Here is a 19281-nt window from a genome sequence, read left to right as displayed (position 1 = left end):
GCATGCGTGCTCGTGCACACTCACGCACGCAGGAATGGATGTTTCGCATCTGTTTTGGAGGGGAGATGGGGAGGCACTGGAGGCAAGGAAGCTGTAGAAAAAAGTAAAAATCCCTGTCACCACTTCTGGCCAAGATGCTGCAGAATGTGGACGGTCTGTCTTTCCTGGAAGTCCTTGCCTTCCGGTTGGCTAGTGATGACAAGCTTCCTATCTCTGGAAGGAATGTTGGGAAGCTGAATAGGGCCACCTGAGCCACTCTTGCTTCCGAAATATTCTTGGTAGTCCTTTATTATTCTGGAATCCCTGCACTGTATTGGTACCAAAACAATAAGGATGCTTTAATTCCTGGTTTTACATAAGATTTGTGGGTAATTTGACCGTAAGAAGGAAGGTTTTGCATAGATGTGAGGGTCAGACATTAGGCAACTCTCCCACAGCTAATTTTCTAGATTGTTTGGGCATTCATCCTGTAGATTGTCTACATTCTTTGCTTTCTCCCCCCTGCTCTCTGCCTTTTGGTCTTCAATCTGTTAATTTCAACTCTACCAGAGGCAGCGACAGAAGATAGAACCAAATCAGTTCATTTGGGCCTCCTAAGTAGTTTTGATAAATAACTGAGTGGGAAAAGGAGGGGCTAAAATTAGATTTTAAAATTATCTGTGAATTTAATGTGTCACTTATGTGTATTATCTACTGCTCCCCATGATAACTGAAAATAGACAGAAGCTGTCCACAGCCCGAGCAGGTAGGAAACCACAGTATGTGTAAAGACAAGAGTTTGCCTCGGTGTAGGGCCTGTCAGCCAAGCATCAGAAGGAGCCTGTAAAAGAAAAGACGCTCTAGAAAGGGTGAACTTTTTTTGGTAAAGATTTATTTATCTACCTTAGAGAAAGAGAGGGAGCACAAGCAGGGGGAGGGGCAGAGGGAGAGAAAGAGGGGAAGCTGACTCCCGGGCTGAGGAGGGAGCCCAATGGGGGCAGCTCGATGGCTCGATCCTGTGACCCTGAGATCTGAGCAGAAACCAAGAGTCAGGGTGCCTGGGTGGCTCAGTCGGCTAAGCATCTGCCTTCGACTCAGGTCATGGTCCCCGGGCCCTGGGATCCAGCCCCACATCAGGCTCCTGCTTCTCCCTCTGCCCCTCGCCCCACTCGTTCTCTCAATCTCTCTCTCTGTCTCTCTCTTGTTCTCTATCATAAATAAATAAAATCTTTAAAAAAAATCTTCACTTTCAAAAAAAGAAAAAAAAAAGAAACCAAGATTTGGAGGTCCAACTGCCTGAGCCATCCAGGCGCCCCAGGGTAAACCTTTTAAAATCCAATTTTATTATAAAGCCAAAAGAAAGAGATTTTGTTTTAAGTGGCCCTGTCCCTCCAGTAAATTTTCTAAGACTTGGGGCTTGTGTTCTGTGTGTTGGGTCAACCAACCCTTCCGCTGGTACTCGATTTGAAGCTTATATCCTTTTCTCTATTTCCAGAGACTGTTTGAGTAGAAAATAAGTTTCTACTCAATACTTTCACTATTTCCAGAGACTGTTTGAGTAGAAAATAAGTTTCATAAAGGATTTTTTTAAATCTCTTTTGCTTCCAGCTATGTCTCCTAGAACCTTAAAGAGTGTCTAGCACAGAGAAAGCATTCAATAAATATTTGCTGAATGAATGAATGACGATTTTTACTGAACAGATGGGGAAATGGAGGGATAAGATTAACTGCCGAGGCTACTGTGTAGCTTGTTCTCTCAAAGTTGTAAGCAACAGAAATCAACTTGAATCAGCTTCAAGGGAGGGTTCAGAAGAGTCTTAGTGACTCCATGGTCTTTGGGAGCTGAAGGCAGACACCACTGGCTCCCTCTCCCTCCTCTTCCTTCTCCCCTGCGTCCTTCTGTGCCACTGCAGACCAGCTTCCTCTGCTCCTCACGGTGGGAAACGTGGCCGCCAACAGCATCCGAGTTAACAGGCTCCAACTCCAGTCATGGGAAGTGACTCCAAATCTCTTCTGACCCTTGTGCCAAATTCCCGGGCAAGGGGCTCCTGGGCCAGGGCTCCCTCTACCATCCCATGACCTTATGGGGGTTCAAGTCAATGAAGTGCAAGGGTTTAAGAATTCATCAACACAGGAGAAGCTGCTCCGTCCTCATCAACTTCCCTGCTGATGGTTAGACAACATGTAATCTAGCTTGCTGCTGTGCATGGAAATACCTGCGAACGCTCATGAAGTCTTTGATCTGTGGAAACGCATAATTATGGGACAAGTCCTGAAACTCTTCTCAAAGAGGAAAAAACAGGAGCCCAACAGTGTGATGAGGAAGGCTCCTGTTCCCTAAATCACTTCCGGGATGAGCTGGATACGCATTGATGTGTCCGATGGAGTTGAGGGAGTAGAGTTGCCAGGAAGCAGACGACTAGACTAGACTCAGTGACAAGCCCTGGCTGACATGCCATCCCACAGACGTAGCAATTTTTTATACTGCTATTTTATACTGTCATTCCTGTTCATGATTTAGAGATCTCTTCCCTTTGACGGGGGAAGTCGACAGTGTCAATTGCTTCCTTCATCCTTTTCCCAGTTCTTCAAGATCTGAGTACACGCCAAAAAGAAATACCTGGGAGGGACAAGGATTGCAGGGTTTTTCTATAAATCTTCCACAGCTCCTGAGAGGAGTGACACAGCAAACATTTGAAACTTTACACATGCCCTATGGCTAGCCTGCTTTTGTCCTTTTTGTTCCAAGAGCACGAGCCATCCAGCCTTCAGATCTTAAGCCGTGGGCAGGGAGGACACATTTGTAAGGTCAGAAGCAGTTCCTGTCACACTTGCAAGGTGCCGTGTTTCCTTCCTGGTTTTGGGTTCCAACAGGTCTAAGGGCTCCTCCTCCTGCGCGCACACTGCGGGCTCGGGCCGCGCGCACACTGCGGGCTCGGGCCGCCCCCGCGCTGGGCTGGGCTGTAGCTCTGGTGGCCACACGGTGTCGCTGTTCTATCAGTTCTAGCCACGCGTCCTGGGGCTCCCACCTTCGCTCAACACTTGGGGTCCTCGTGCGGATGGCAGAAACCGAATCTCAACAGCAGCAAAGCTGAGTTTTAGGGGTTTTGTTTGGACGAATTTGGGAAGAGTTAGGTGTCATTTTACTTATTTTTTAAAGATGGAAAGTGGAAGGTAGTGCAGTCAAGGAAACCATGAGATTACAAAAGTCAAGCAACCATGGTGGGGATGGGGGAGCAAAAGGAAACCGTGAGAACAGTGCCTAGTCCTGCTGGGCCGGGCCACTGAATGTGAGCGATGACAACGGAGTGCCGGCCAGGGAAGTGGCTGCATCTGGGGCATGTGTTTAGCTGTGGTTTATTCCCTTCTCCTGACTAGTTTCCATGCAGCCAAATAGTTTGCATGCCTGGAGGTTATCATCATAGAGGTGGGGAATAATTATAGCTACCAATTATCGAGTGCTTATTGTATACCAGCTGCTTTACATACATTATATGTGATTCTCTCAGGACCTCTGTAGGCTAGGCATTATTACCCACACGTGGCAGATGGGAAAACAAAGACTCAGAGAGGTTAAGTAACATCATTTGACTCACAGAGCTAATAATTGATGCTGACCCCAGAGCTCTTTCTGGTTCTTCAGTGGATCTCTAGGTAATTATAGCATCTAGTCACCTGAAACAAGAGGTGCCCATTTCCTTCTAAGTCTCAAGGTGTGTACAGTAATCTTCCCCATCTGGCCACCATGAATTCTAAATGAGAAGAGTGACTGAGGAAATTTCTTTTGATGGGGCATATGGCGGAGGGAACTTAGTGATCTCGAATCTAAGCAAACAGGACAGGGGCGCCTGGCTGGCTCAGCCGGGGGCTGTGAGTGCGAGCCCCACACTGGATGTAGAGATCAGTTAAAAATAAAATCTTAAAAAGAAAAATAAAGTAAAGTAAAAGGGCAAGGCATCCAGGGCTGATGACAGAAAATCAGGCACAAAATGACCAGAATATATCGACATACATGTGGAAGCCAACGGGAAACTGTGTAGTGCTGGACCTGGGGAATTACGTGCTTAGGACAATGCCGCCGGCTAGGCAGCTCGCAGTATGAATCACAGAGCTACCTCTTGGTGCGGTCATTATACACAGGAGTTGGCCTTTTTTTTTTTTTTTTAAGTAAGTTCCACACCCAACATGGGGCTTGAACTCCTGACTCTGAGATCAAAAGTAGTATGCTCTACCAACTGAGCCAGCCAAGGCGCCCTGGCTTCTTTTTTCTCTGAAAATCTTAATTTGTTCTGGCAATGTAACTAAACTCTCAGGGTAGGCAACACATTATGGCCCTTGGAGAAAGCACCAAGCTGTCAGGACACAGCATGGAAGATGGACGCCACGTGGAAAAGGGATGGGCCGCACAGATGAATGATGGGTGGGTTTCAGGTGTCAGGGCCCAAGTGCTGAAAGGGAGAGGATCAATTGTCCCAGCCTTAATGTGCACTTAAAAAGAAAAAATACCCTTCGTTTCAATTATCAGGAAGAGCTCTGAGGGGCAGGAGGCAGGTTGCTCATGGCTTGCCCCTCCCCGGACCTACAGGATTTGTGAACAGAGGAAACAGTGGGCTTGGGCTGGTGGGAGAGCAAGAGTGGGAAAGGGAGTCACACAATTCCCTGGGTTGATGAGTCAAACCCGGGGCCTGGCCTTCATCCCCCGGGGCCAGAGCAGCATCTCTTCCTTCTGAGGAGACCGCCTGAGCTCACAGGCCCGGATAGCTCAGCGTTCTGGCCTTCCCATGATCCTTCGTTTTTGGGATTCCCTTGTGTCTCAAAAGCCTCGGAGCAGTGAAGTCTCTCTCCGGGGATTTCCTTCCCAGTCAGTAAGCAGCCAAGCCTCCTGGCAGTAAAGTCCTTTCTGTACCAGGAGGGTGGAAATCTGGCCAGCCGTCAGGAAGGGACCCCAGAGGCTCGCAGCGGAGAGTGGTCACTCTACTGCACTGCTTTCCCCGAGTTTACACAAAGGGAAACCCCCTTTCCACGGCCTGTCGCAGGTATTAGGAGTCGGAGTTCTGAGTAATAGCGCTCCTCATAATTCCCAAGTGCTCTGAAAACGTCTGCTGGCGAACAGACAAAACTGTGACCTGAGCTTCGGAGCTTCCTTTCCTAGAGCGCTCTCCAGCCGTCTAGTCTGCCCGCCAGGACTTAACTCCTCATCACGACGAAGGGATTCCTATTGCAAGGAAAGGAGACAACCTGAAATACTTCTGAATTACATGACACATTCAGCCGTTGAAAGGCCCCTCCGCAAACTCAGGGTAGCCCTGGCACTTGGCTGTGCTGCTGGGACAGCGGACGGTCAAGGCGTGGAGCCGGCATGGGGTCAGTCGCGCTGCGGGGACAGAGGGCAGGATGCGGAGGCGGGTGTTTTGATGCCAAGTGAGAACACAGAGCTCCTCTCCCTCGCACTTCCCAGGGTGCCCGAGGGAGCGGCTGGCCAGGGTTTCTGGGCTCAGAGCAAGGGGTGGGGGAGTGAGCTCTCGGGATCCCCATCCTCCAGCTGCTCAGAGACAGGAGCCCGGGTCAGAGCAGGACGGCAGGAAGCTTGAAATGGACATCGCGCAGAGCTTGGACTCTGGCGGGTTACTTTGAGTCCAGTGTGAGGCGCGCTCTATCTAGCCAGGGTGCGGAAAAGGTGAGATAAGCGCTTTTGTTCCCCCTCCGGCGGTGCTGCCGCCGAGGAGGGGGTCCGGGGCACACGAGACACTAGTTCCTCACTGCCAGCCCTCAGTCGGGCTGAATTGAAGGCTCGGACTCCCAGGCCTCAAACCTAGAGACGCTGCCAAGTGAATCTGAGGGGAGGGGCCTGGCTTTTTAAAACCTGTGTTTTAAAAAGACACCTTGGGTGACTTTGTTCTGCAGCAAGGTTTTGGGATTTGCTGCTAGGTCACTGTGTCTGACTGCGCCAAGCGTTCTGTGCAGCGAGACGGCTGTTTGCAGGAATAGTGGGTTAGATAGAAGTGTGACCAAGGCCTCAGGGTGTTAGAGGTCTGAGGATGGGAATCTGGTGTAAATCATCAATGTCTACACTCTCAAGAGTGAACTGGGAGAGGAACCGGCAGACCGTCCTGGATTAGAATCTCCCAAGAGGGGCGCCTGGGTGGCATAGCGGTTAAGCGTCTGCCTTCGGCTCAGGGCGTGATCCCGGCGTTATGGGATCGAGCCCCACGTCAGGCTCCTCCGCTATGAGCCTGCTTCTTCCTCTCCCACTCCCCCTGCTTGTGTTCCCTCTCACGTTGGCTGTCTCTATCTCTGTTAAATAAATAAATAAAATCTTTAAAAAAAAAAAAAAAGAATCTCCCAAGAGACTAAGAACAGTGCAGTCTGTCCCCAAATCCTCCTACCTAATAAGACGTGCGAGTGTAACCTCCTGAACCCATTTCTAATCTCTCCTGCAGTCAGCCAGCTCCCTCTGGCTTTGGAGAGGGGCACAAGACACAGGGGCATCAAGCCGCATGGCCCTCAGGCTGTGCAGGACCCTGTGGCACGCCCGACAAAGAGAGAGAGAGAGAGAGGCTCAGGAGAAGCCTCTGAACGTTGCCGGTTCCCACGCAGGCCAGAGCAGGGCCAAGCCGGCAGCTGCATCATGGCACACACCCGCTGGCTCTGCCCCAGGACCCTCTGGCAGAAGCCCACTGGGGCTTCATGTTCTCTAACCAGAGTCCCCAGGGAGCATCTCTGTTTCTGCTGTCAGCAGTCCTGAATTTGGGCTTGGCACTAAATTAAGAACTCACTCCAATGAAAACCTGGGTAACCTATAAAGTCAACATGACTTTTTGATGGGCACGGAGACCTGACGCTTTAGTCCGAGGGCCAGAGACGAGAATTCTAGTCAGCTCTGTGGTGGATTGGTGTAAGAAGCCTGAACAATACATCAGGCTTCCAGCTGTGAGCTCCTGGCCAGCTCTACCCACCCATCGGGGGCTTTGTAAGGCTTAGCTGCCACAGAGGATGAGGAAATAATATTGACAACCTACACAACCCATTCTTGTGTTAGCTATTACTTCAGTTGTGCTGAAGGTCGTGAATGGACCCAATCATCGCAGGCCAGTCCCGTGTTTTCCCAGCCCCCTATTGTGTTTTCCCAACAAAGTAGTAAAAAACACTTTCTTGGCCAAGCAACTTTTTTTTTTAGTAACAGAAAGAATCAAGGTGGATATAAAGGATGTCTTTCTAATCAGACAGAGGCTATTTGTCACCAGGACGGGTAACTGAGGATTATAGATTTCATTCCCCAGAGAAATTTTAGAAAAGAAGAGGCATTTAGATGTTTTGGGAGAATTTAGTAGGGTCTGGGGGCAGGGAGGAAACCAGACCTACTCCAGAGACTCAGTTCAGCTACAGGACTCTGTGAGTCCTGCCTCGCTTGGGGAATTAACCAACCTCTAAAAAACATTAGCTAGGGCACAAATTTGGTGCGGGAGACCTGGCTTCCCAAGCAAGCAGCTAAGGGATCTCTCGCAGTTTCCCTAGCAATAAAACAGGGATAATAATATCTTTAATCTCAAATAAGATAATGAATGTGAAAGCCTTTCGTAAAATATAATCCTTTTTAAAAATATTTAATTTATTCATTTGAGAGAGGAGAGCAGGAGCAGGGGGGCAGCAGGCAGAGGGAGAAGCAGACTCCTGGTGAGCAGGGAGCCCAATGCGGGGCTCGATCCCAGGACCCTGGGATCATGACCTGAGCCAAAGGCAGACGGTTAACAGACTGAGCCACCCAGGCGCCTTATAATCCCTTGAAAGAGTGAGATAATGGTATGGATGTGTTGAGTCTATATCAAGGCAAGAGTGAAGAAAACATGATTTTTAAAAAGTGCAGGATTATGACATGTAAGATCTTGGGAGTCATCTCTTAATTGAAGCCAACTACAAATGCAAGGAATCTAACCTGGACCTAATTTGGTCTTTGGTATACCTGGAAATGCACCATTCGTTCCCGCATCAACTATGGTCTTTCCTGAGAGGGTCCTTAACTGAAAAAGAAGCAAAAATTTATAGATTAAAACTTCAAAAAAGTAAAAATTAGAAATTCAGTGAAAAATTCCACTCCTCTTTAAAAGGGAGCCACTTTTTAGAGCTGCAGTCTGGTCGCCATTGTTTCTGGAGTACAAAGACCTTAGGAAACTTCAAAAAGGCCAAGGAACCTGGACTAGAAGCAGAACGGAAGCAGGCTTATCCCTGGGGCCTGCAGAAGATGTGGATGGGGAATGGAGGCCCCAGAGAATGGAGTTATAGAGCTTTTTATAGGGGAGTGCAGGGGGTTCTGCCTTCCTCTGTGTCTGGCCACCCCGCTCACAGCTCCCTCTCCTCTCCCGGCTTCCACGCCACGCCAGGGCAGTCACACAGAGGGCTGAGAATTGGGGAAGTCCCTCTTGGCCCCCCCAAAAGGTCTGTGGGGAGGGAAGAAGATTCCCAGGATCTCGCGTTAGGATTCGGAAGGCATTTTCTGAAGGATACATGTTTACACAGTGTGGGGTTTCTGTTACCTTTGTCCAGGCGAGGACTTCAGGGACACACCATGGAGTTCTTCTGGGCTGCCCTGAATAATAAAGATTACACATAGCCGTGTTTATTCCAGGGGAAATGCCTTCCAGTTCTAAACAATAGACCTATAAATTCCCTTTCTGCGAACAATGCCCATTTATGAGTTGGGGACATTCTGTGCAAACAATTGCTGGTCAGCAGTCACAGTTCTCAAGAGAGGGAGGTGGGGAGGGTGTCACCCCTACAGAGTAGGGTGTGCTTAGAAACTCAGCTCCCAGTGTTTGTTAGGGACACAGAAGCAAACTGAGGCGACGGGTCCAAACTTGCCCAGACACTCACACCCTGCTGCATGTGACAGTCACAGGTCCTAACAGCGTGTCACCTAACCTTTACTCTGAGCTGCAGAATATGGGGTGATTATGACCTCCACCGAGGACATAGTAACACACCTTTGGGTATGATCCAGGGCAACGATGCCAAGAAGAAGGAACTCCCAGGTAGCACATTTCTCATTTTTCCTGCTTATCTTCTTTTTTTTTTTTAGATTTTATTTTTAAGTGGTCTCTACGCCCAGCATGGGCCTGGAACGCGGGACCCCAAGATCAAGAGTCACATACTCACAACTGAGCCAGTCAGGCGCCCCTTTCCTGCCTATCTTTTAACAATAGGGGACTAGAGAAATTATTTGGAAATCAGAACACTGAGGTTGTTTTTGGTTTTTTTGGTGGTTGTTGGTTTTTTTGTTTTGTTTTGTTTTGTTTTTGTTTTTTTGGGTTTTTTGCATTGCATAGAGAGAGTTTTATTTATTTCTATTTCAGTGTTTTTGAGATGTCATTGACAAAAGTACTGTGCAAGTTTAAGGTGTATGGCATAATGACCTGGCTAACATATATTGCATAATAACTGCCAGAGTGTTTGGTTGACACCCACCATCTCAGATAGATTTAAAAAAAAAAAAAAGCTTTTTCTTTTTCCTGAAAACTTTTAGAATCTACCCTTCCTTTCAGGGCAGCAGAAGGCTAGCTGAGGACAAAGCACAAGCCGACACCCTGCAAACCACGGTGGGATAGGTGTGACATTCTTCCAGGAAACTTCCAACTATCTTAATGTTAATGCTTCGCTAGAGGAAAAAACACCCTAAACTTGATAATAGCAAGTCCTCCAGTATCCTGAGGGTCTTCTTTAGCATATCAAAGTGCTTTTGGGGGCGCCTAGGTGGCTCTGTCATTAAGCATCTGCCTTCGGCTCAGGGCATGATCCCAGGGTCCTGGGATTCCTAAATCGGGCTCCCTCCTCCGCTGGGAGTCTGCTTCTTCCTCTCCCACTTCCCCTGTTTGTGTTCCCTCTCTCGCTGGCTGTCTCTATCTCTGTCAAATAAATAAATAAAATCTTTAAAAAAAAGTGCTTTTGGACACCTCCCTTTTTGCTTACCAACCCCAACTACCAAGTATATAATCAGCCACTCCTCGCAACCCGTGTGCAGCCGCTCTTTCTGCCCACGGTTCCCTGTCCCCGTGTTGCGGAAAATAATCAGACCAGCGAGAAACCTAGCGACACTTAGAGAAGCAGGAAAACCCAGACGAACTCACACTCGAAATCCTGGGCCCCAGAGAATGGAGTTATAGAGCTTTTTATAGGGGAGTGCAGGGGGTTCAGGTTCCAAGGGCTGTGGTGACTGTTGGTAGGTGGGTTTAAACCCGAGGAGGGGGGGTGCTTTAGGCGGTAACAGCGGGTTGGGCGGACGGGGAGCTTGTGGTGGGAAGCCTATTTATAGAAGCAGAAATGGCTGGTTATCTTCTGCTCCCGGTGGGGCTTTTGGTTATCTCTTGCTCTACCAACTGAGCTAGTAACTTTCCATCTTCTGGGGCCTGCTCACCTGTGCCTGCTCTGGGTCATTTTCCTCTTCACCCGTGCTTTAATAAAACCACCATCTTTTGTTATTGTTGTTAAAGATTTTATTTATTAATTTGACAGAGAGACAGCCAGTGAGAGAGGGAACACAAGCAGGGGGAGTGGGAGAGGAGGAAGCTCCCAAGGGAGCAGGGAACCCGATGCGGGGCTCAATCCCAGGACCCTGGGATCACGCCCTGAGCCGAAGGCAGATGCTTAACGACTGAGCTACCCAGGCGCCCCTAAAACCACCATTTTGCACCAAAGACGTCTCAAGAATTCTTTCTTGGCCATTGGCTCAGGACCTCACCCCACCAAATCTCACCATCGTTCCAAAACTACTAGCAACTTTCAAATGTACCATTAGAGCATGTTAACCACAGTCATCACACTGTGCATTACATCCCCAGTACTTATTTATAGAAACCAGACTTCTTCCAAACCCACAATTTGTAGAGTTCTAGGTAGAGGTGGATTAAGCTTTTGTGGAACTTAAAGGCTATACATAGGGGCGAGCAATAAAAAATTATGAATACAAAATTATGAATAGAGCCTTACAAAGCAAGAGAGAGGCCCTGAAGCTTAATCTTCATTCACTTTATGTAAAAGTCAACTCTGGTTCTAGGGAAAGTGTCCAGAAGATTCCATGAAAATCTTACAGAGCTTTAAACTACTCGTTGTAAAACATTCTCACTCCCTGCCTTAACTGAATTCTGGATTTTCCCTGACAATATCTTCTCTGGAAAAGTTGGAAAACTCTCTGGGGGTAAAGGCTCTTGCTTCTCCAATGTCCCCACGCTGTAGTCTGGAGGGGGGAGGGGTTGCTGCCTAAACACTCGGCTGTTACACAGCTTGCTCAGCAAACCCTCCTGCCAGACCTTCCCCTCTGCCCACCTGGGGGCTCCTCTGCAAAGGCGGTGGGATTGGGGCACAGGGTTACCTCTTCTTCCTAGCCAGTCTCTGACAGCAAGCTGGCCACAGCTGTGGGACTTCTTCCCTCGTTTCTGTATTACTTGGCAGCTCCAAAGCCTAGATCCCCTTTCCAACCCCCATCCCAGCCTCTCCCCTGCAACACCCTCAGGGCTTCCAACCCTGCCCTGCGCTCTCATTACGACACTTGCCTGAAGTGTCTGCCCTCCCCTGCTCTCGTTTTCTCCTCCTGGGACCGGGCGCTCCCACGGCCAGTCCTGCACGCCCCATCCCCCCAGCTTCCATCTTGCGCGGGCTGCCTAGCTGAGAGCCGCGCTCAGCAGCACGGGGTGCAGGGGTGAGCCGGCATCCCGCCACGGAGGAAACACACTTTACTTTCTCTCCCACTGGGGCAAAGAGCCTTCTTAGAGCCATTAAGCAATCTGATTCCTGACCCCCGCAGGGTGATAAGAGTCTCTTGCATCTGTATACATGTAGCTTTCATATATTCAATGCGCTTCCCTGGGCATGACCTTGAATGGTTTCCTCCCCACCTTGACCTACCGCTAATTTCTCTGCGTTCATTTCCCCTGCTGCGGAGTTTGCTGAAGAAAACCGCGAAACAGGGCCAATTCGCCCTTAGACCCACGCGGCTCCACCTCCCTGCTCCACAGCTGCGCCCCCTCTGCCCTCTTGGGTCTCGCCTCCCCCCACGCCCCGGGGTCCTGCTCGCTGACCCTGCTCCGCCCTGACTTAGAGACTAGGAGTGTCATGAAGTTCTGCCACTTCTCTCCCCCTCTCCCTCCCAACTTGTTCATAACGTCCCTCTTCCTCCCCGAGAGCCTTGACCGTGGAGAGAGACAGTCCGAGGAAGTTCCCCATGTGGTTCTGCTGGTACACCCGCCAGATGCCCCCGTCACGCGCAGAGCAGTTGTCTGCATATCTGCTTCCCGTCTTAAATCACCAGCTCTCTAAGGGTAGGGACCGTGTCTTATTGTGCCTGGTCCACGACCTGGCATGTGGCAGTTGCCCCATAGGTTCGCATGCCTATGAGCCTACTGATGAATGTAAAAGAACCAGAAGGACCTTCTGAAGTTAAGCGAGCAAAATATAGAAGAGGATTGCAGGGCTCAAGCAATGAATGCCATACAGATAACGGACCCTCTGTGGTAGCAGGACCACCCCCAAGCCTGCTGTCTTGTCTAGGAGAGCAGAACAGGAGTCTGGATTCCTGGGGAAGGAAGTGAGGCGGCAAACGAGGGGCTGGACCCTCAGCCTTTGAAGTTGGCCTGGGCTCCTGCTCTTCCCCGCCCCAGCACCAGCGCCGCGCCACCTGCTGTGTCCTTCGGGCCGCCCCCACTTCTCGTCTGTAAACGAAGACCCGGAGGTCTTCCCTCTGCTCCTGTGAGGAGCCAGTGAGCCAGTGTGTGTGAAAGCGCAAAATCTCCGTTTTTAATAATCTGCTAGAAGCAAGGGGAATCAGAGCACTGCAACGCTCTCTCCTCCACTGGGAGAGAGACAGCTCTTTTCTTGAGGCTACAGGGAGGACCTGCTGATAGTCCCCAAGCCAGTGAGGGTCAGCTTCTGGAAGGAAGGCACTGGTTTATTTAGTGATTCATTATTATGTTGTATGGTTGTACACTTGCCGAAGGCAGCACCCGCGTCCCGGGATACAGCACCCGTTCGCTGCCAGACTGCCTGCACCGGGCAAGTGCTACCCACACATGTAAAAGCTCAGTAAACATTTGTGGAAGGGAGGGAGGGAAGAAAGAAGGAAAGAACTTAGGGGTAAATATTTCTAGGGAGGATGCAGCCATGCAAAGGGCCCGTAGAAGGTGCAGAAGGTCAACCCCTGAGAAGGGCAGTGGAAAGAAAAAGGCTGAGGGGATGCACCACTGAGTCCAGAACAGCTAATGAGCTTTTTAGGTTTTTGTTTTTTGGGTTTTTCACATTTATTTATTTATTTACTTATTTATTTATTTGAAGATTTCATTTATTTATTTGAGAGAGAGAGAGCACAAGCAGGGGCGGGGAGCAGAGGGAGAGGGAGAAGCAGACTCCCCGCTGAGCAGGGAACCCATGCAGCGCTCCATCCCAGGACCCCTGAGATCATGACCTGAGCTGAAGGCAGACGCTTAACAGACTGAGCCACCCAGATGCCCCTTATTCATTTATTTTTTAATTTAATTTTACTTTATTTAAATTCAAGGAATTAACATAGAGTGTATTATTACATACAGTGTATTTCTGAGGTAGAGGTCAGTGATTCATCAGTTACACACAACACCCAGTGCTCATTCCGTCAGGTGCCCTCTTTAATGCCCATCGCCCAGTTACCCCATTCTCCCACCCCATTTTGTTTCTTTTCTTCAGTCTTATTGTTTAATCCCCCAGTGCTTAAATAATGCTATTTCATGCAGCAGTTTGTATTTGTGATAGAAGAAATGTGGGAGAGCACAGGAAATAGCTGGCCACACCCGCATCTTCATAAAGGAGGGGAGAAAGATTCAACAAAGAAGATGAAAAGGCTGTGTGTGTGTGAAACCTTTGAAGAATACACAGAAGCAGATTGACAATTGTGGATTGTACAGTTGTGCAATTGTGCAGTTGTGCATCTGTATCTATCTCTATAGCTTTATCTAGGGGCTGGAAATCATGATTTCACACTGACAAACAGTCCAAGTCCAGTGGACACCATAAAGTTCATTCCTGTTTTCTCTGACAGTAAGAAACGTGGCTCCAAGGAGGGGTATTTTAAGGAACTGAAAAGAAAAAAAAAGAAGCAATTGGTCACCATGATCTTAGCTTCCCATGTGCCAGCCTTCCTGCAACGCCTCCAAGGGCAGAGGTCAGACTAGGACAGAGGCAGTGTAAGCAGACCAGCTTGGCTGCTGGGCACCGTCAGATGGTAAGAAGTCCCAGAAGTGTCAGTGCCTTGGACTGATTTAGGACACCCTAAAAATATACACCAGGGCAGAGTTGAGTCAAAGCCAGCCGGAGCCTCTGTGCTTATGTCAAAGCTCCAGGGTTCACCTGGATTAAATCTGCGTGACTTTAGTTGTTGATCTCACCCTAGACCGAGGAATATGAGTATGATTAATATTGGTATTTGGAGAAAATGGGAAGGGAGGAGAGAACGAGAAGGAAAAGAAAGCAATAAATATATCATCACTTTAAAGCATTCCTAAAGATGGATAAAGTTGACCGCATACAAAATTTCCATGGGGCAAAAATAATAAGGTAAATCAGAACATTAGCAGTAAACTGGGAAAATCTGTGCAGTGCACACCATGAGAAGGAGCTAATTTTCATTCGTACATGCAAAGTGCACTTGGAAGTCAATAAGACCATTTAACTCAAAAGAAAAGTGGGCAAAGATCTTTAAAAAAATCCAAAAAGAAGAAATACACATGGCTTTCAAACCATGAAAAAGTGATCAACCTCATTTTCAGAAAAAAATGTAAATTCAAATTATAAGATAATTTTTTGCCTAATACATGACTAAAGGTGAATGATTTTTGGATAAATTTCTGTGTGAGAGAGGGTGTGGAGAAACAGGTGCTCCATGCATCGTCAGTGGGAGTAAAAATTGGTACCACTTCTTTGGAACAATCTATCAAAGTTAAAGATGCACATATTCTTTGCTCCAGGGAACTCACCTCTACAGAATTATCCTAAGCATGCCCTCCCTCGCATGTGTATACAAAGACGCACAAAAAGCTTCCTGCATCGTTATTTGGGGAGGAAAAGTCTGAAAGAACCTAAATGCCTGTCTATAGTGGGAATGAATTCCACACATGGTTATTACGTAAATTGAAAAATTACACAAAATGATTCATAGACATATATATGCATGCCTGTGAAGATACGCAAGCTTATCGAAAAGATATAACAAATTCATGATAGTGTGTACCCCCAGGGGTGGGGAGGAGGGAACAGGATTGGCTATGAAGGTCATAGAGGTTTTTTTTTTATGGTCATAGAATATTTCAATTTTGTCTGTGACATTTTATTTCATTTATGTAAGAAAAAAAAAGAAACATTCTCATCAGCTCTGAAACTTCATGTATTATATTCTTACTTTTCTGTGTTTTTCCGTGAGGCACGATACAGATCAGTGGGTATAAGGTGGTATCTTTTGTGTAAAAGAGGCACCCGTGTGCCTGTTTACATGGAATTATCTCTGGAAAAGACAGACAAGGTGACGGTGGATGACCGCTGGCAAGGGGAACGAGGAAGCCTGGCAGGGGTGGGAGGGAGATTTCTTTTTCACGGCACATTCCGACTGTGTATATATTTAACCTTGTGAATGTACTACTTAATAATTATAAAGAGCAATAAACAAAAAGCACGTGTTAAGAGCCAGCTGTACTTCGGAAGATAAGCATGGCCTGCCCTCCAGGTCTGGAGTCACCTCCCATGACCAAGGGAAGGAAGGGCTTCTCTGGGTTCTCTGAGACTTTGCCTGAGGGGAGAGAGGAGAGAGCTGGGGGTGCACACCCTCCCACCTCCCTGTGGGAGCCACGCTGAAAGGGGGGGGCGCCATTAACACAGCAATTAGGTAGTGGACAAGGCAGGCAAAAAAAAAAAAAAAAAACACTGAAAAATGTCCAATATGGCAAAGATAAGTATATTTTAGGGTGTGAGAAGGAAGCCCCGTGGCCAGACAAACTTTCAGATGGTTATCCTGTTTTCAAGTCAGAGTCCTCAGCAAGAAAACAAAAACAAACAGTCCAATCAATGGAAAACAAGCCCTGCAAATCTAATGACGAACACGGATGAACCTTGAAGCCATTATGCGAAGTAAAATAGACCAGTCACAAAAGGACAAGACACTGTGTGGTTCCACTTCTATGAGGGACCTAGAGTCGTGGGATTCAGAGAGACAGAGAGTCGAGTGGGGATGGCCAGGGATGGGGTGGGGGTGGGGGATGGGGAACTCGAGTTTAATGGGGCCGGAGCTTCAGTTGGAGATGAGAAAGTTCTGGAGATGGATGGTGGTGTTGGAAGCATTGCCATGTGAATGTACTTACTGAACTGAACTGTATGCTTAAAAATAATTAAAATGATAAATTTTATGTTATGTGTATTTTACCACAATTAAGAAAAAAAGTTGCCTACCCAGCTGACCGACAATCCTGACAAGCCTAAAACCTTTAACTAGTCATTTAAAGGTGCAGTGCTCAACCAGTCTTATTATTGCCTAGTGATCTTTAACCAAACCCTCTTTTATTTTTTCCCTATAAATTTTTTGACGAGAGTGTGAGATACAACTTGGATACTCATACATAAACACGGGCGGGTCGGTGCTACTAACGTAACAGTCTATACGTAAACAACAGCCACCAAACCAAACAAACGGCTCTTAGAGATGAAGGCAGTGAGTCTACTTAGATTTCCTTCACACAAGGAGGAAACATCCAATAATTCCATTTCTGTTGTCTGTGATGGCCAAGAGAGGAGAAAAGCTGCAATTGTGAGAGCATAACCCCCCCACTCCTTCCACACAAAGCTACCCCCTGCTAACGTTCAGTGGATAGATCTCACTGCTTTTTGACTTTTCCACCAGTGTCCTAACTGAATTTCTTCCCAAATACAGTGTCATGATGTGTGAGCCAGCGTATCTCAAGCTCTGGGCTTTAGGGAGAGTCCGAGTCTCTGGACTTTGAACAGAACTAGGGCAGAGGGAGTCTGGTATCTGGAAGAGACGCTGCCGTCTCTTAATGCCAGCCAGATGCTGGTTTTGTAACTTGGTGTAGCCATGACCTAATCCCTACTTGCCCTAATGCCCACTTTATTCTGCTTTTGAAATAACAGTCTGAGTGGGAAATACGGTGCCGGTGGCATGTCACCCTATATCGCCTCTACCAATGAGAGGTCCCGTCTACTGTGCCCAGCCCAGGCCCGTGCTCTGGACCTTGAACCTTCCACTCAGCACCCCGGCTCAGCGCATGGAGACATAACTGCCATAACCAAGACTCGGACCAGAGAGAAACTGAAATACCCATGATTGATTGGGAAATGTAGCTAAATCTAGTGAAAATATTCCTAATCTGCTTTGACCCTTGCCTAGAAAGAACTTTTATTTCAGCAGGAGTTTATTTGTCTGGCAAATAGGAGTTCTGGGTCAGGGAGCAGGATTGGGGAGAAATAGACGATTACAGCAATTGGGTGCAATTTGAATCCTTGACACACTAGTTTTTGTTTGTACCATCCTCAAATAATCTCTAATTAATTGTCAGAAACATCACAAGCTTTTGCTCTCACAGACCAAAGAACCCCACCATACATCTTATTTTTTCTAGTGTGAGAAAAAACAGGGCTCATCCTTCAGTCTTACGTACCTCCAAACACTCAGGCACAGGTGATACTTGGCATCTTCCACACTCCACTCTGACTCTCTTTCTGGAAAAACATGGAGACGCAAGTCCTAATATCACATCCCTTTCTGAGGGCTAAGGATTTGAGGGTGGAGGAGGATGAGTTCCTAAAGGAGGGAGAACAAACCAAACCAGGAAGGGGGTACATGGGACTGCCTGGGCCCTTGAAAGCTTTCCTTGAAGAACTTGCCTGGAGGCGAAAGCTTCTTCATGCTGTCACCTCCTCTTCACTCACTTCCAACTTGAATATTAAGTGCCTGCCTTTCTGTTTCCACCAGGTGCAATTCTCTACATTGCCCCTCAGCCTGGCACTCTCTCCCCCTTATTCTTCTCTGTTTTTATCTCCACTTTTTTCACATCGGTGGTACAGGTCTGCCACAGAACTGGTTAACAGAGGAAATCCCGATGGTTGGTTCATTCATTCACCTTACGTTTCCTGAGCACACAATTTACAAAGCACTAAAGGTTTGGACTTCATTCTGTTAATTTAAGAAATGAGATGATTTACAACTCATTTGAAACTTGTTAAGTTTCTCACTTCAACTAAGGTATAATTTTTTTTTTCAATCTGAAGTTGTTGGGGTGTTACCAGATGCTGTCCAGTACAATGTTGTGAGTCACACGTCTACACCTGACATCTGGTCAAAGGTCTGCCAGAATATTTGCACCTGTAATTACAGTGCTCATTGTACCCTGTGGTTCTCACTAGTACCAATGTCTTAATCTTGACGCTGGAGCAGTAGACCTTTTCCCTGAGATTCAGAGGTACTTACTTTTACACCTTAAAAAAAACACAGCATTTTGGGATGCCTGGGTGGCTCAGTCGGTTAAGCGGCTGCCTTTGGCTCAGGTTATGATCCCAGGGTCCTGGGATTGAGCCCTGCATGGGGCTCCCTGCTTCTCCCTCTCCCTCTATCCCTCTCCCCGCTTGTTCTCTCTCTCTCAAAAAAATAAATAATATCTTTTAAATAAATAAATAAATAAAAATTATAAAACCCCAGCATTTTACCTTCACCAATACAGCTAAACACGGATTGTTTTTCCTCTCATTAGCTCCTAAAGCTGGATGTTCCCGGAGCTCATGTCTCTACCAGGCCCATTCCTTGTCCGCAATACGGATGGGAAGCGCGCAGAAGCTTCAGCCTAAGTCCCATTGTTGTAACTCTGGTTGCAGCCCAGGAGTCTGCTCGTCCCTTCCTAGTTTTTTTCACACCGATTCCATAGGGCTGGGTTTTTACTTAGCATCCCTGTGTAGGCTTTTCGTTTCCTATTGAGATTAAAGACTGCAGTGTCTATGTCTTCCCAGTATTGGTTCCTGTAGGCACCCCTCTAAAGTTTATGTGATCCTGGTGAAGCTATGAAGGCTGATGCCATCTCCCTCCTAATCCCTAGATAATAAAACTGTGGATGTGTGGCCTAGGCTGGCCAGTCAGAGGAGTCTATCTTCCTTGGCTGTGGTGGTTGGTTCGGGAATTGGTAGAACCCACACCAGCCCAAACAGAGCCTTTATTATACTTTTTTTTTTCTCCCTAACTAAAGTTATCTGGAAAGATGTTCTCTATCAGTTAGGACTGCCAAGCTTGGGAAAGTGAGA

At 47.6% G+C, this 19281-nt stretch overlaps 1 long non-coding RNA gene across 1 annotated transcript in view; it reads right to left on the bottom strand.

Moving 5' to 3' along the window:
• Positions 1-788: 788 nt before the first annotated feature.
• Positions 789-19281, bottom strand: part of LOC113258044 (uncharacterized) — a 59425-nt gene continuing 40932 nt past the window's right edge. Inside the window, exons 2-4 of the long non-coding RNA XR_006409867.3 lie at positions 8511-8563; positions 7940-7997; positions 789-5194 (exon numbers count right to left, since the gene is read on the bottom strand). This is a non-coding gene — a long non-coding RNA (uncharacterized LOC113258044). The remainder of the gene's footprint in view (positions 5195-7939; positions 7998-8510; positions 8564-19281) is intronic.

Source organism: Ursus arctos, unplaced genomic scaffold (assembly GCF_023065955.2).
Source record: "Ursus arctos isolate Adak ecotype North America unplaced genomic scaffold, UrsArc2.0 scaffold_26, whole genome shotgun sequence".
Classification (NCBI taxonomy): Eukaryota; Metazoa; Chordata; class Mammalia; order Carnivora; family Ursidae; genus Ursus; species Ursus arctos.
The sequence above is the reverse complement of the archived record's forward strand: the minus strand, read 5'-3'. Positions and strand labels throughout refer to the sequence as shown.